Source organism: Pinus tabuliformis, chromosome 4_2, assembly GCF_031772625.1.
Source record: "Pinus tabuliformis cultivar Carrire ecotype Pingquan chromosome 4_2, CPIR1, whole genome shotgun sequence".
In the NCBI taxonomy this organism is placed as follows: Eukaryota; Viridiplantae; Streptophyta; class Pinopsida; order Pinales; family Pinaceae; genus Pinus; species Pinus tabuliformis.
The window spans coordinates 1,126,186,289-1,126,204,826 of record NC_142304.1 but is presented as its reverse complement, the minus strand read 5'-3'; positions in this window follow the sequence as shown (position 1 = coordinate 1,126,204,826).

Sequence of the window (18,538 nt, the reverse complement as noted above, 5' to 3'; positions counted from 1 at the left end):
GCATATTATTCATCTTCCGTCAGAAAAATGGGCATACCATTGGCAGTGAAAAAATGGTTTGCATCAATTACTAGATCATTATCATCTTCTTATTCCATTCCCTAAACATAATTCTACTGTAAAGGAGTTCTAATCTACTGTTGTTGTGCTAGTTGGTTCGGTGCCTTTTGTTCCCTCTGCTTGATTCAGAATTGGGGCTATTGTTGTCCTCTAAAATTTGGATTCCTGATTGGTGGTTCAGGTCTATCTGTGATGATCAGCCGATCAACCATCTTCTCCACTGTTCGGATCAAAGTATCCATCTTGACATCTGAGTTAGATGCTTCCTCCTTTATGGTCACTCTCTTTTCAGATTTCATTCTTGCTCTTTTGGCCAGTAGATTTGCTTCTACACTTACAGTGTTCTTCTTCATGTCTTCTAGTGTGGTGGGATCACGTTCCCGTAACTGATATGCCATATTAGTATCAAAATTGTCTGGTAACTTCAGCAAGGCTAATCCCTCTGGTGGTTTAATATTGGCCAGAATAGCATTATAGACTGCATTAAACCTCACACAATAATCTTGCACACTTTCACCAACATTCCTTTTGATATATTCGTACTCATACAAAATTTGGAGTGGATTCTTATTTACCTCTCACCGATCCAAAAATTGCCTATGTTGGACTGGCAAAGTGGTGATAGAGGCTGCAGGTAAAGCTCTGAATCATTTTGGAACTTCACCTCCAAAGCTTTGTACAAACAATCTCATAGTCACATCTTCTATCTCTACTTCATGAAGGTCAAAAAAGTCATTCATTCTATCAACATGTTGTTGAGCTGTAATGTTTTGAGTGGCATCAAAAAGAGGTATTTTACTTTGGTAATCAGCGGGCATATCACCAAGATTTTGAGGTAAAACAAGGGATGCATACCGAGTATCCATGACTCGAGGTGGATTTGAAGCAACGATTGGACTACTAGTATTTAATGGAGTGGTTGATGGAGTAGTAGGGGTAATAGGTGTTTGATAGGATATGATAGGTTGAAGGGGAAGGGTAGGTATAAATTGAGGTTGGGAATGAACTTCAGAGGTTGATGGGAATAATGATGAACTGAGGGTAGTGGACGTTGTTTCAGAAAACTCAGGGATCTTAGCAGTAGTAAGGGATGATTGAGGAGAATTTAGGATATACTCATCAATTGACCAGTTTTCCTTTTGAATTTCAAGATCTACAATAAACTCCGGGTCTAGAACTATATCGTCAAGTGCACTTTCAGATTTGGTTCTAAATAGAGAAAGGTCAAATGACAAATCAAAAGAGAGATCTTCTAAGAACAACCACTCATCCGGGCAGGAATCTACTTTTATCGAAGGTGTCAAGCTGATTGAACTTTCTTGTATTTTGAGTCTTCTTGAAATCAAGTTAGGATTATCCACTACTAGGGTGGGATTTGGATTAGGATTGTCCCTAGTGTACTTTCTCGAAGCCAGTGTGCTCAAATTTCGAAGTTTTTTATATTGCTTTACAACTTTCTATTTCAGCCTAGTAAATTCTAAAACTCATCATCCAAAGTTCAAGAATTTAAATGAAATATATTACCAGGGTGATTAGTCTTTCGTTCCTCAGTATTGTCGCCACTATATTATCACCTAGATTGACCTCAGGCTAAAGGGAGGTAATGATAGGGTAACCACAAACCAAGCTTAGCCAAGTAGCTAGCCCTAATAGGTCGGGAGAGGGCTCTCCTGGTAAGGATCTTAGTCAAGATGACTGGATCAAGTAAAGGATTTTAGGCTAGGTATAGTAGCTCGAAAGTTTTGATTGGATTTTGTAGAGGTTTTGCTGGCTCAAGAGGAGCTGGGCAGTTTAGGTCTGGGAAATTAGGTCAGAAATGTAAGGCGTTCTATGGGGCAAGGTAGGCAGAGGATTTAGCACTCTTGAGCTTGATGGGGTGAGCTATTTTAGACTGGTGAGAAGCTAAGAAGGGCATGTGACAATCATGGATCCTTCCTAGACTGCAGAAAACATGAAATGGTGAATGATTTCCCAAGGCAGAGCACTGATACAATGGATTCTACCTATCAAACTTGAAAACATTCAACTAGAAGCAATGAAATGATAGACGCATACATAAAACATATAAAAATATAATCACAGAAGAAGAAACTGTAATAGAACTCCATACCACATGGATCCCATAAAAATAATTGCAATTCTTATTCATTTCTTGCCAAACTACTTACATAGGTGTACAATCAAGCTCTGAGCATCCACACTGGATCCAACCAAAAAAATGACTGAGAAAATACATGATATAGGCCTCAAAATAACTAATCCTAGCCTCAAGGGTTAAATCCATGAGAGGAGGAACAGTTGCACAAAACACTGAACTAATAGCTAAAGACTAGGGAGGTCAAACTGAATCATTCCTAATATGAAGCAAACTGATTCATTACATGCCACTTAGGCCATTCATCTGATGTATCTACCCTAGGTAACAAAAATACACTTTAATTACATCATCATCATGAATTACATCAGTGAAAAATCAAAATCCCACAGGTGAAAAGTATTTTCTGAGAGAAACAATGAAAAATTTGGCTGCCTGTCAAGTGCGTAGTGCCAATGTCAAATGCGCATCCCTTGAAGGAAGTGCGCAATTCCATCTTCAAGGTGAGTTTCGAATTCCTTCCTGGTGTCCAAATCTAGCTCAGGATAGCTCATTGGAAAGCTTATGCTGTCTAGTTTCCAAACATGCCCCTATCTTCCAAATTGAGCTTGATTTGCCCTGCCAAAACTACAATATCCCAAGACTGCCCAAACGCGCAGCGGTTGGCTCAGAAAATAGGCAGAGACATGATTTTTAGGTGGTTTTTTTCCTTTTACACCTAGTAGTTTTGACTATCAAACCTGGATACATGGTTTTATTGAGTGTAAATGGTCTTTTGAATCCAATGGTGGTGGCCATTCCTGACCAATGGACTGATATAAAAATTACCTGAAGATAACAGGAAATGCCCAAAGCAAAAAACTAAGTTCAGGTTATTCAAAAATGGCTGACATAGCTAATGCTAAAGGTGCCTAAGCATGGAGAGAAGCCTCCAACAATAGGTCAAGCTTGTCCTTCTCCTTCTGATGAGTTAAGGCCTCAATTTTTGCATGAGCCCTTTTGAACTTGGCTCTAGCAATTTTGTTTCTCATGGCATAGTATTTGGCCATTCCTCTTTGATTCTCTGTATCTCTATTAAATTTAGCTAACAGGTCCTCAATATGAGTGTTAGCCCTCTCAAGCCAATATTCCCGGTTCTCATTCATCATTATGCAAAATTGTTCATTTAAGGTGAGTTGGTTGGCAAGTTGAGCTTCTTTTTCTCTTTCAAGTTCCGAGGCCCGTTTTAGGCCTCCGGTTCTAGGCCTCCTCCTAGGCATTTCTTCCTCCATGGGCTCACCATAGTCACCATAGGCTTCCTCAAGTTGGACTTTAGTCTTTTCAGCTTCCCTTTTAGCTTTGATGAGCTGAACTTCCATAAGCTCATGCTTGGTCTCCATTTGCCTATTTTCCTTTTCATAGTAAGATATGATGTATTTTTCTCTTTGTAGATTCACCTGCAACTCACGTATCAATGATTCTTGCTCTTTGAAGATCATTCTGGTGTTTTCCTTTTCATCTTCCTCATCTAAGTCCACTAAGTCAAAATCTTGCTCAGTTTTATGGGGGTCTTCTTCCTGTTTTTTCATTTTTGTTTCAGCCATTTTTTCCTTTCCTTTCTGTACCTGCTTTGCTGATGAAGAGAGCAAGACCCCTCCCACAATCTGTGGGGAAAACACTTTCTTATTTCCTCTCTAATAAGTGTGCACCACGGTACCTAAATTAGTCCTTCTGGGCTTACTTATTTGAGCCTGATCACTTTGTTCTTTGCCACTGTCCTCTTTCCTGTCAGATGAATGAATAGGTCCATGGAATGGTGATAATGGGGGTGATGGTGGATGAGATGAATAGTGCATGGGCTGAGATGGAGGGATGGAGGTTGGTGGATGAAATGATGATGGAATGTCTTGAACATTTTGAGTGGAAACTTGAGTGAAAATGGGGTTAGCTATAAATGTACTCCATGCAATGTTAAGTTCCTTAAGGTGATAAAGAACTATGATCTTTATGAGGGAATGGTGAAATAATCTTTTCATTTGATCTTTGTATTCTCATCTTTTGGAAATGTAAGCCATCTTCTCAACACTCCTGATAAGATAGTAGGGTATATTGAGCATTTTAACCCTAGCGAAATGCATAAGTAACCGAATGTGGTAAGAATAGACCCTAGAGAACCTAACCTCACATTAAAAATACTTCATTATAATATTCATCATAGGTGCATATCTGCCGAGGAGGTATGAGAAAGGGAAATACCCTTTTCTTTCACTTTTATACCTAGGTTTTATGTATGGTTCATAAAAATGTGCTTCTATCTAACCCTACTTCAACCATTTTTCCCCAACTTCTGGAATCCCGATGGTAGCTGATATGATGGCAGCAGACAATGTGAAGGTTATGCCTGCAAGAGTGACTTGGTTATCTTGAATTTTAGTTATGAAAATCCTAGTCAACTCAGGGTGGTACTGGACTGCTTGGACCTACTCACAAAACTCAAAACACCCTAACCATTTGAAGGATGTCACTGTCATAGGAGAAGCTAGGAGCTCTTTGAGATCTGTGGGCTCAAACCTGTGGATTTTCCCTCCTTTATGTGGCCTTCTCTACTCTATGTTTCCCTCTCTGTCTGATCCCTCTTCTTCACTGTGTGGACTATATCCTTCATCAGCCATGGTGTCTTTGTTATGAAACCCTAAGTAAATGGTAGGGGAATGCAAGTGTTTAGGAAGGAAAAGGAGAAGGGAAAATGATGTTTTGAAGAAGACACTTACTTGTTTTAAGGCTAAGGAGGTATAAGGACCGTTAAAGAATGAACATGGGAAAAACTAGCCAAACGTGTAGCGCCCAAAGGAAGTGCACAATGCCTGAAGGGAGTGCGCAACGCCTGAAGGGAGTGCGCAGTGCCAAGAGGAAATATGCAACGCCTCAACCCTTTCTGCTGATTCGACCTCAAATTGTAAAAAAAACACTGTTGGGGTTTTCTCAATGCGTGGTAAGAGGGAAATAAAGAAGATATGAAGGCAAGAAGATATTTATACACCCTTGAATTTAATATTTAGCTCCTCAAACCCCCTTTAATAATGTTTTTTTGTCACTTTCACCTTTTCATTTAATTGCTCTTGATTTTCTGACCCTTTCCTTTTTTACAGGTGGATGAATGCTCAATTGGACTTGAATTTTGCAGTGTTTTTTGGTCTTACAACAAGGAGAAATGCTCTGGTGCAGCTGAGATCCATTATTACATATAGGAACTTTAAAATTACATATGAAATACAAATAAACTTAAAATACTCTGTTTTCACCTCAAAAACATGTTTTTGAGGTGAAAATTACATTAGGTTAAAACAAATAATAACTCAATAGCTTATGACTTACAAATCATCATGCGTGTTTTATCAGTCATCCTCATACCCTTACTGACCTTTATTTACCTTTTAACATCAAAATTTTGACCTTGGTGGTGAAACCCTAAGACCTAATGAAATCATGCCCTATGATCGAATGAAATCATGGCTGCAGATTGATTATGAAACCATAATTGAAGACAATCTGAAGGAGGATCAGCAAGTATACTCTATGAGGGAAACATTCAGATTTTCTGAAGATAAAACAACCATCAGTGGATCAATATATCATGACCTAATGGAATGATGCAAAATTTTCAGTATGGGACCCCTAAAATGAAAATGGAAAGAGTGAATTTCGATCCTTGATGGAAGTATGCAGATACTGACACTAACACATGGTTTCAATCTTGTTTATTGTAAATATAAATGGGGGTTGGGACCCACATCGTAAGGGGGAAAAGTAAATGATGGAGCTATATTTGAGTGGTTTCTCTACATTTTCCTTAATTATCACAACTTTTCTAGTATTGATAGGTTAAAATTTTTGTTAAATAGTTCCACATTACCATATGTTTTAATTTCATGCTTGACAATATTCAAGTTGATGCTAGGAATTTCTTCATATGACTAGGAAAAAATTCCATATAATTATTTCAAAAAGGTAGTATATATTTGAATTTGGTCGGGAGAGAAATTAACCCTAGTGACTACATTCTCCACAATGTCAAGTTTTCTGAAAATGTTAATCAGTGTGTTGTTCAATATCTTTTTCATGCTTCTCTCATAATATACATGATGTGTTGCTATGTGGTTTACACATTGATCAAATTTTCCAGTCACGGAAAAACGAAATCTCAGTTGTCTAAATTTTCTCAATTTAAGAGGAAAATATGAGTTATGATTCATGTCTTTCCACAACGTCTTGAAGCCAAACATAGCATCTAGGATTATTTCATTTGACAAAAGAAAAATCTATGGATTAAATGACAAGAATAGAGTTAGAAGCCTACATGACCAAAGTGAACTTATCTAATTCTTTATTTAAAGGAAAAGAGAAATTACAGTCTATGGAGGCCCATTGGATGGCATCATAAGAAATTTCTACCACAGACAAAGGCTTAGCCATTCCAAATATATGGTTTCCTCTATCAAGTAATAAGGATATAGTAGAACCCATGGGTCCTCAAAATTATTATATTTTGATGTGATAACTTGTGGTCATGGGTTTCATAGTGATAAATGAGATCACACATGCTAGAGAAGAGTCAATGTAAGATATGGGTAGAGAGATGTTAAATGTCCCCATTAGAATAGGGTAGATACCTACACTTATACTCTCACAAGCCCACATGGAATTTTAAATCAAAGGGACATTAGTTCCTAATGCAGTAGCTAGATAAATTTGACAAAACGATAGTTGATCAATGGTCACAATTTTTCCTTAGTGAGGAAACCTGATCATGTGGAATACCATGGAGACCGTAATTATCATGACATATGTCCAAATTTCTTCCTATTTGGAGGATTTACTTACTTCCACAAGCATTTTCTACCTCCAATTTCAATAGGGAATGAAGAGATGATCATGTGAGACTTGACTGATTGGTCATTAAAATCCTTGAACATAGTTGGAAAGGGATCTATCTCAAGGGAGTTTATGGTTCTCCAACATGACATGGACATGATTCAAGTGGATAAAATTTCATCTACTAGCATCTGAAATATGTTAAGTTTGTAGAACAAAACTTGAATTTGGAAAGTGGTATAGTGAGGAAGCTAAGGATTCACATTATTTGGGTCAAATGTTATCAACTAAGACTCTATAAGGTCAAAATATCCTATGAATAAAAGAAATTATCTCCAATGTGTAGGACAACTTAAAAAAAAAAATCTATGAATAACATTATGCATAGGGCACATGCCAAATATTCTACAATTGAATAGTTTTGAGCTTCTCTAATATTTGGGTTATGCTTTAATCTTTTAAGCATGCATTTAGTCATTGATGACATTGCTTCAACCTTTGGTTTCTCTATATGAAGAGGTATTAATAATTTATATGAGGATTCCTTTGATTTAGAAATATCGTAATTATGAGCTTTTCTTTAAGCATTCACATCTCCTTCACAAATGGACACATTCATCATGTTTCCCCCTTGTGGTGTTGTGGGGTTATTGGAAAATCCAACAAACATCTGCTAGCTATGAGGAGTGAAATGATTATTCAACATGATTATTTTTTGGTGATTTCCTATTGAGCCAATATTCATCGTGCCTCCTCAAGTTTTTTCATTGATATGGCATATGGTCTTCCTTACAAATCTTGCAATGAAATTTAAAATTCTTCATATCTTTCTTACCCACACCCACATTATTGTTGTTCACATTTCCCTCATCACCTTTCTTATATTTGTTTTTACTCTTTCTTCTAAATTTCTCATTACCCTTGGGATTAGATGTTTACGTAGTGTGGATATCATACGACTAAAGAGAGGTTGAAGCAATAGCTTATGTAGCTACAAGTTGATGTAGAGACATTTATCTCATTTGGCTCATCACTTATCTAGCCATAACATTATCCATGGAACCAAACATGCCATCAATACATGGTCAAAGATTTGGTTTCACTAGGTCTATATTTGCTTTATTGAATTAGGAAAATTGTCATATAGAACACTAGATTAGGAATAAACTAAATCAAGTTGTTGGGATTTAAAATTGGCCTCTTCTTCTATGGTGAACTTTGATAAGATGACATCCTTTGATATGAAAATCAACAAACACTTTAAGAACCATTCGAAAAAATAATAATAATAATAAATAATATATATATCTTTGGGAATATGGTATTTAATCACACATTGTCTTCTCTTCCACTCCTAAATGTGATCAAATATGTGAGTGGAATTATCACACTAAAATTGGGATAAAATCTCAATTCCTGCGTCATAACAAACAAGTAACTAAAAATGATTTAGGAATGTCATTAATAAAACACTAAAGGTTCTAAAAGAATCTTTATTGCGGTTGATATACCATTTTTTTTATTACCATAATCGTTGTATACCAGATTATTCTCAATCTAAGGGATTCATCCATCATTTTGTTTGATGGGCACCAAAGGTGAAGCCTCATCACATGATTTCTCAAATCCTCATCGACATTTCCTTCAAATTTTGGAATATCCAGTGGAAGTTTGGTAGGAAATGGGGGCCAATCAGGATCATGAAGCATTATATTGTTTGTGAGCGTCATTAAATTAGGTAGGTTCAATGTGAAAAAAAATGGAAGTCTCCTTTGGGTGATTGAGTTCTAACCTTTAAGGTTCTATACCCACATGTATTTGGTACTCATAACAAAAGGTTCTTTGTTCATAACCAATGCTAGGAGAAAAAAGGTTTTCTCATTTGATATCCAAGAGCTTAGTTAAAATTATGGGGAACTTGGACAAAAGGAGGAATTCCTCCACTCATTGTAGGTTTTAACGTCGTACAGAAACTACCTACATAAAAATTCTAAAAATAGAAAATAAACAATCGTGAAAGCATAACACATAAAACAAATATACACAAATATTTTCCCATGGATCCCAAAACTGAGACTACCAAATTGATTTTTCATTATGTTCCTTTCAATGTTACAATACATATATATACATGTCGAAGCATCCATAAACCCCAGTCCATTAACCCTGGATTAGTACATAACCATAGCTCCCTTGACCGGATCTACAAAATACCATGGACTGAAAACAATTGCACCCAAAATCGTGTGTGAAATCCATGCACAAAACCATAGGTAGGTCTGCCCACCTAATATAGGGTCCAAAAAAAATTCCTTGGGGCACTGCCCCAGACCCCATAGAGGGGGGCTACCACAAACCACCCCCCCCCCCCCCCCGCCCCACCCCGCCCCCCCCGTGACCCCCCCCCCCGCTACGCATTGGCACAACGAAGGGGGGCTCTACCCCCCCTAACCCCATGGTTTAACTACCACGGCTGGTCGTAGAAAGAATATAACACAACCCAACATTCTCCCACTTGTTGTTTTCTTTCCACAAGGGGCCACATGAGAGCTTAGTCATTGATCCACCCCTGCAACACCCATTGTTTCTCTACACCAAGAGAAATTCTTAGAGCTCACAAACTTTGTCAATGCATCTACAGTATTCTTCAAAGTGTCCACCTTTACGAGCAACACCTTTTTGTCTTCTACCATATCCCTCACAAAGTGATACTGAACATCAATGTGCTTTGTCTTTGAATGATAAGCAGGGTTATTTGCCAAGAAAATTGCACTTTGGCTGTCACAATCTATCCTTATAGCTTGTTGTACTAACCCCATACTTGAACACAATCTCTGCAACCAAAATTCTTCCTTGCTTGCATGAGTGGCTACCATGTATTCTTCCTCTGTAGTTGACAGTGCCACTACAGATTGTCTCTTACTCATCCAACTGACTGCACCTCCAAATAGGTTAAACACATACCCACTTGTAGATCTTCTCTGATCTAGATCTCCAACCTAGGCTTCATAAAAAAAGCCACGGATGTCCAAAACTTTGTCCAACCCTGGTCTTCCTTGGTAGCACAAACCATAATCACTAGTGCCACACAAATACCTGAAAACTCGCTTCACTGTTGTCCAATGCTCCTTCCCTAGTTTTGACATAAACCTGCTCAATACTCCCACTACATGTGCAATGTCCGGTCTAGTAAAGACCATTTCATACATCAAACTACCGACTGCACTTGCATATGGAACACGGACCATGTCCTTTTCCTCTTCTTGTGTCTTGGGACATTATTCAACAGATAACTTTACACCTACAGGAATAGGAAGATTCACCGGTTTACTATCATGCATATTAAACCTCTGCAATATTGTCTTCATATACTTCCTCTGGTTTAACCAGAGCTTCCTCTTTGCCTGATATCGTTTAATTTCCATGCCCAAAATATAGATTATAGCACGAAGATCTTTCATGTTGAATTTGGAGGACAATGTGGTCTTCAAGTCCTAGATAATTTCTTCGTCATTTCCAACCAGCAACATATCATCCACATACAAGAGTAGATAAATAACACAGTCACCAGTTAATCTAAAATACACATAGTGATCTACTTTTCTTCTGGTGAAGCCAAGTGCCCATATAAATGTATCAAATTTCTGATACCACATCCTTGGTGACTATTTTAACCCATACATAGAATTTTTTAACTTACATACCAGTTATTTCTACAAAGCTTTCAGGTTGCTTCATTTAGATCTCTTCTTCCAAATCCCTATGAAGAAATGTTGTCTTCACATCCATCTATTCTACCTCAAAATCAAAAGCAGCAGCAACAGATAAAACTAATCTAATAGAAGCTACCTTGGCAAGAGGAGAAAAAATATCACCAAAATCAATTCTCGACACTTGGGAAGAACCTTTTACTACCAACTGAGCTTTGTATTTCTCCAAATTTCCTTCTACATTTATCTTCTTCTTGAACACACATTTTATACCAATGGGTTTCCTTCTAGCTAGCAACTCCACCAGATCCCAGGCCTCATTTTTGTGCAAAGATGCCATTTCGTCAACCATGGCCTCTTTTTAGAGTTTTTCATCCTCTGAATCTACTGCTTCCTTCACAGCTATGGGATCATAATTAGTAATAGATAAAGAAAAATTTGAACAGAAAGCACATGGACTATACCTTTATGGCTTCCTTCTTTCTTGAACTGATCTTCTCACAACTGGAGTTTGTGGTTCTTCATCTACTGATTCCTCTTCTGCTGTAGAGTCTGATTCTTCCTCCTTTAGCTCAAACTCTATCTTCTCAGGTTCCTTTGATGGGACGTCATGTTTAATAACATATTTCACCTCTCTAAACACCACATCTCGTCTATACAAAACCTTCCTCATTACGGGGTTCCAAAGCTTATAACCTTTTAAACCATCCTTATACCTAATAAAGATGCACCTTTCAGATTTACTATCCACCTTTGTTCTTTTCTCCTTTGGAACATATACATATGCATCACATACAAATACCCTCAGATGTGAAAGAGAGGGTTTATTACCAGTCCACACCTCTTGTGGAGTCTTATCCTCCAATGCTGATGAAGGTGATTTGTTGACCAGGTAACATGCAGTCTCCACCACCTCTGCCGAGAATTCTTGTCCTAGCTCGGCACCACTGAGCATGCTTATTTCCCATTTCATCAACGTCTTGTTCATTCTATCTACAACTTCATTTTTCTCAGGTGTGTATGAAGTAGTCTTCTGCCATGCTATACCACACTTCTTACAGAATTCTTCAAATTCCTTCTTGCAAAACTCTCCATAGTTATCTATTCTCAGCACCTTTATCTTCCTCTCTATCTGGTTTTCCACCAGAGCCTTAAATTCTTCAAACCTGTCAAAGACTTCAGATTTCTTCTTGAGGAAATATATCCATATATTCCTTGAGAAGTCATCTATAAATGATACATAGTACATAGAATTACTTAGTGATGGAACCTTCACAGGTCCAAACACATCATTGTGCATAAGCTCTAATATCTATTTCACCCTCTTACCATTAGAGGGGAAATTCACTTGATTTTTCTTCCCATATATACAATTTTCACAGAAATAAAAATCAAAAGAGCTATTAGTCATACCTTCTACCATACCTTTACCATGAAGTATTCGAAATCCCTTCTCTCCAATATGTCCAAGCCTTTGATGTCATAGCATGGTCTTTTCTCCTGAGACCACTAGATTTTCTGCTCCACTTTTAGGAACCACAGAACTATTGCACCCATCAATAATAGTGCTACCTTACGGCTTTTATAGGGTTCCAATTTGAACTCACTACATCAATACCAGTGCTCCCTGAACCATCTTGCTGATATCTTTCTTGAACACTATTTTTACACCTGCATCATCCAGCTTGCTTACAGAAATTAGATTTTTGGCTAATGCAGGAATATGCAGAACACCCAGAAGTGTTCTAATCCTTCCACCTTGCAACTTCAACTTGAATTTTCCATGACCAACAATTCTAGCCTTCTTGTCATCCCCCAAGAAGACATCACCACCATCATATTTCTCATACTCGCAAAACCGCTCTTTATGGGGAGTGAAGTGAAAGGATGCACCTGAGTCAATCAACCATTTGTCATGATCTACATGTGTATGTGAAGAAGAAGCCAACTACACATCCCCACCTTCATTTGAGGTGGTTTTCACCTCTATAGAAGGAGCATGATCAAATCCCTTTCCTTTCTCAGGAGCTTTAGATTTACAGTCCCTTTTGTAGTGCCCTTCCTTTTCGCATTTCCAACACACCTTTACAGGTTTTCCTGGATATTTAGATCTCCCTCTAGATTTAGATCTCCCACTCAAGGATTTAATTTTGTTTCTGTTCTAGGACCTTCGTCATACAAACAAGGCATCACCATTCTGGCTCTCCATATTTTTCTGTCTCATCTCCTCTGTCAGCAAGGTTGAGACTCTTTGATCAAACTACAAGGTAGATGCATTAATACGTATTGCAACAACCAGACTATCCCACGAATCTGGTAGAGAACAAAACATACTAATCCACTTATCTTCATTTGAAATTTTAATATCAACAGATAATAATTGGCTTACCACAGTATTAAATGCGTTCAGAGGCTCTGTCACTGAGTCTCCATCTTTCATCCTCAGGTTATACAACGTTTTCCATAGGAACAGTTTATTCACCAGAGACTTAGATTGGTACAAAGTCCCTAACTTGTCCCACAAAGCCTTCGTCATAGCTTCCCCTTATACATTTAGCAATACTAAATCTGAGGCACACAATCGTATTGTGCTTTTTGCCTTCCGATCCAACTTCTTCCATTCTTCATAGGAAATTCCTGTTGGTTTAGAACCTAGATCTACCACGATTCGCTGATCCTTATCCACCAATAGATCCTCCATCTTGAGTTTCCACAACTCAAAACTCTGACCATTAAATTTCTCGATCTCTATCTTTCCACTGCTTGCCATCTTCTTTCACCACCAGAATCGATCTCGTAGATCTCCCACTGAATAGGGTCTACCACAGGCGCTAACAAAACCCCTCAACAACAAAGGCATCTCCTTGAAGACAAAACAACTCTCATACCAAATGCAGGTTTTAACCTCATATAGAAATTACCTACATACAAATTCTAAAAATATAAAATAAACAATGGCGAGAGTATAACACATAAAACAAATATACACAGAGATTTTCCCCTGGATCCGAAAATCGGGACTACCAAATTGATTTTTCATTATGTTCCTTTCAATGTTACAATACATATATATACATGTTGAAGCATCCATAAACCCCAATCCATTAACCCTGGATTAGTACATAACCGTGTTCCCTTGACCAGATCTACAAAACACCAAGGACTCAAAAGCATCGCGCCCAAAACCATGTGTGAAATCCATGCCCAAAACCATAGGTAGGTTCACCCACCTAATATAGGGTCAAAAAATAATTCCTTGGGGAACTGCCCTAGACCTTGTAGAGCGGGGCTACTTCCCCCCTCAAACCCACCAGCAGGGAGGCCTTCACTCCTCCTGTGACCCTTCCCCCCCCCCCCCCCCCCACTACTCATTGGCATAACGAAGGGGGGGCTTCTCCCCCACTCTAACCCCCTGGTTTAACTACTGGGACCAGTCATGGAAATAATATCACACAACCCAACACTCATTATATTCATAAACCACTAAAAGGAATTACTCATTATCAATATAGTTGAGAACAAAAAACCTTTGCTTATTGTGTTCCCAAACCCAAGGAAGGGATTATTTCCCATAGACATTCTTAATGAATGGAAATATTTTTATCATAAAATTCCAAAAACCATGAAAGGGATTGCTCCTTAGAACATTTCAAAAGATAGAAAGGTTCTTCTTCCTAGTGAAGGAATGTTGAAAATGTAGCAAGAAAATCCTAATTTAATTTTGCCTTGATTAAATTAGGAGAGATTCAAATTTGAATTTCAACAAAATACTTGGAGGTAGTTAACTTAGGTGACATGGGTCTTTTCATTTAGTTAACTCAGTAAATTTGAGTTGGAGACACTTGAGTTCAGTTCTGTATGATTGATTTCTAATTTGTAGCAATCTATTTTAGTTAATTTGAGCGATCATCTAGTTAAAATGATCAGTCAACCTAAATTAACTCATACATGTAGAGAATTTGAGTTACTGAGTTGAGATTGGAGTTCAAGGGTAGTGTACTATAAACTGTAGAATTTTCCAAGTTGTACAGGTGGTGCATGTAGTCAAATAAGGGCCTAAAGGAATTATGCAATTCTCAATGAGTAATTTCCCTTATTAATATGGGGAATAATTCCTCGTCAAACAATGTAAGGAAATAGGAGTTTGGAAGGCTGAGAAATTGGCTAAGTATTGGCTTGAGTCAACCTGTGAGGAAGTGAGATAGATTATACTAGTGCAAGGGTTTCTCAGGCTTGAGAAAGCATTGTATTTCTTCTTTATTCTTTGATTAATACAATACAGATAGTAAGGGATTTTGAGCAGCTGATTTCCCCTAGATAAATCTTTGTGTATATGTGCTGAATCTTGATGCATCTTAATGATTTTTGTTCTCGATCATGATTTTGTTTCCACAGATGAGTAGAGTAGCTTCAAATATTTTGATCTAGTAAATTTCATGACCAGTTTTGAATCTACACATTAAATTTCTACATGGTATTAGAGTAGGAATCACAATAGAGAAGAGAATTCAAAGTTATCTTTGCAGGTGGATTGAATTTGCAGGATCAATTCTTCATACCTAATAGGATGGGTTTCTATGGACTGAGACTCGAGTATTCCCTTGAGGGTAGCTCAAATTATGTTTCTTGGAAGGACAATATATAGGCATTGTTGGAAGATAATGGTCTAAAGGAAATTCATTGATATTGATATCTCGAAACCTCCAACATTTGATGCTAAAGATCTAGCAGAATGGAAGAAGTGTGGAGCAAAGGCATGGAGGATCATATTAGAGGGAGTTTGAGACCATATTGTGTCAAATATCCATGGGAAAGAGACTCCATAAGAAATGTGGCAGGGCTTGACAGATTTGTTCCAGAATAGTAGTGACCACAGGAATCTAGCACTCAAGGACAAGCTTCAGAATATCAAGATGAAAAAGAATGACAGAAAACCATAGTACCTCTGCAAGTTCACACAATGTCGTGATGAATGTGGTCAAGTTGGTGTTACTATAGACAAGGATGATCTTGTAAGCTTAGCACTTCTAGGCCTTCCCAAGATTTGGCACAACTACTAGAATTTGGTGAATGGGAGAGAGATGCTACCAAGTTGGGAATTGGTCTGAATACCATAGATGGGATCTCTTCCAAAGAAGAGGAGGACTTTTCATTATTCAACAATAGAAAGAAGGCCAAAGGGAATAAGTCCCAAGGTAAGCCTCATTCTAGCCAAGAGGGAAAGTAGAAAGACTTGTCCAAAATCAAGTGCTTTCATTGTCATGAATTCAGGCACTATGCCATGAAGTGTACAAAGAAGAAGGCAAGCAAGAAGGATTCTGCAGTAGCAGCAATAGGTGAAGATTTGGCTTCATAGTTCGGTATTGCGTTTGGAGACAAAGGAAGGTATAGTGCGACCAAGATCAGTACTATCACCTTTTAGAGGGAGTCAGGTTCCGCTCTCAGACTCAAGAATGTGATGCTTTCTCCATTCTAGTTTTCGAAGACCGTGGCTACGATGTGATATTCAGAAAAGGGAAGAATTTCTTGAGACATATTTCCATGAGACAAGTGAAGTAGATTAGGGTTTGATTCAAGTACCCGTATGCACTTGAGGTAAAAGATGTATGCAAAGCCTCAAGGAGCAAGGCAGAGACTAGAGATATGGTGTTTGAGAGGGGGCATGTTAGATCTCTGAACATGTAGCCTCAAAAGAAAACTCAGGAAGTTGTGGAGAAGCCACAAATGGAGAAAAAGATAGGAGGAAAAGTGGATACATCCACTCCACTAGTCACCTCTAGCAGGGGGAGAGTTCAAGGCAAGTAGGAAGAGGGAGCACATGCATCTATACCTCTAAGAGTGAGCTAGAGCAATGTAGATTCTTAGTCCAAGATTTGCATAAATTTGGGCAGGGTCCATTGAGGTGTGCTTTTCTCATGGATCATTACCTTGCTATAGGGGCCCACAATATTTAGTAGCAGGAGGATCGATGTTAGTGAGATACTAAGGAGTGCACAGAAATGTTGAAAACAAATCAAGAGGCTTAGTAGCAGAGTCAACAACAACACAATTTTCCTAGTAGATAGTTGCAAACATAGTTGGTTCAATTTAATTTTTTAGATTCTTCTCAGTTGCAGATGTTGCAATAGCAGCGACAATAGAGTGAAGTGTTGAATGTAGTAAATTCCACATGTGTAGGATAGGGGTGGTTGATAATCCCTTTCTTTCTCAGAGGGAGTGTTGAAAATGCAGCAAGAAAATCCTAATTTAATTTTGGTTTCATTAATTTAGGATAAATTAAAATTTCAATTTAAGAAGAATACTTGGAGGTAGTTAACTAAGGTGACATGGTTCTTGTCACTCAGTTAACTTAGTAAATTCAAGTTGGAGACAATTGAGTTCAGTTCTACATGATTGATTTCTAATTTGAAATAATCTATTTCGGTTAATTTGAGTGATCATCTAGTTAAATTGATCAATCAACCAAAATTAATTCATGCATGCAGAGAATTCGAGTTACCCAGTTGAGATTGGAGTTCAAGGGAAATGTATTATTAGTTGTAGAATTTTCCATTTTGTATAGGTAGTGTATGCAGTTAAAGAAGGGCAAGGAATTGTGCAATTCTCAATGAGTAATTTCCCTAATTAATAGGGGGTTAATTCCTCATCAAATAGTGCAAGGAAATAGGAGATTGATAGGTTGATAATTTGGCCAAGTATTGGCTTGAGTCAGTCTATGAGGTAGTGAGATATATTATACTAGTGCAGGGTTTTCTTAGCCTTGAGAAAACATTATATTTCTTCTTTATTCTTTGATTAAAGCAATATAGATAGTAAGAGGTTTTGAGCAGTTGATTTCCCCTAGATAAATCTTTGTGTATATGTGATGAATATTGATGCATGTTAATGATTTGTATTCTTAATCATTATTTTCTTTCCCCATATGAGTAGATTAGCTTCAAGTATTGTGATCTAGTAAATTGCATGAGCGGTTTTGAATCTGCACATTAAATTTCTACAAGGAATAGATGTGTGGGTGCGCCGACCTTCATACAAAAAGGCATGCAGAAGAGTTGAAAAACTCTCAACAAACATGGTGTGATCAAAATTGGATCATTATATTGTTTTTCATCCATCTCGATGCATTTGGAGTGGAAAAAGTGGATGAATCAACTCACGAGATTGCTTTTATCGGCAGGAACCAGTTTGGCGAAACGAGGTCTAAAACCTTCTGGGAGTGTTTTGAGGCATCAAATGACATTTTTTTGGGGTAAAATTTTGTCACAAAAGAGAAAAACCATTGTGTGTTATTATACACATAGATATATTTCCAATAACGCAAGAATCATGTCAATCAGAGTCCGTATGCAAAATTTATGCCACTCAGAAGTTGACCTTTGTGTTTTCACACCTATAGTTCGCGAGGATGTCGCGTCAGCCCCATTATTCATGGAAAAGTGGTTAGCCACATGTTTTTGATGTAAAAGGGTCTAGAAGATTCTATTTTGTAACTCTAGTTAAGAGTTGATGTAGTCAAACTTAACCACTAGTAGGCTATCGAGCTGTCTTATAATGTGGCCACTAGGAGGAAGAGACATTCCATTCTTTCGAGAGCATTTTGTTCCATAGTTGAGAAAATATAGCCAGGAGAGATAGAAGGTAGAACACACAGAGAGGATCTATGCACTGTAGTAGCCCACGAGCCACAGACATTGCTTCTTTATATCTGCAGCCATATTTCGAGACAGAGAAAGAGAGCGAAGCTGCCTCACCTTCCAGCAGGGTTTTCTCCTGAAAGGGTTTCCCAAAGAGCATATCTTGTATATTATGTGTGTGAGATTAT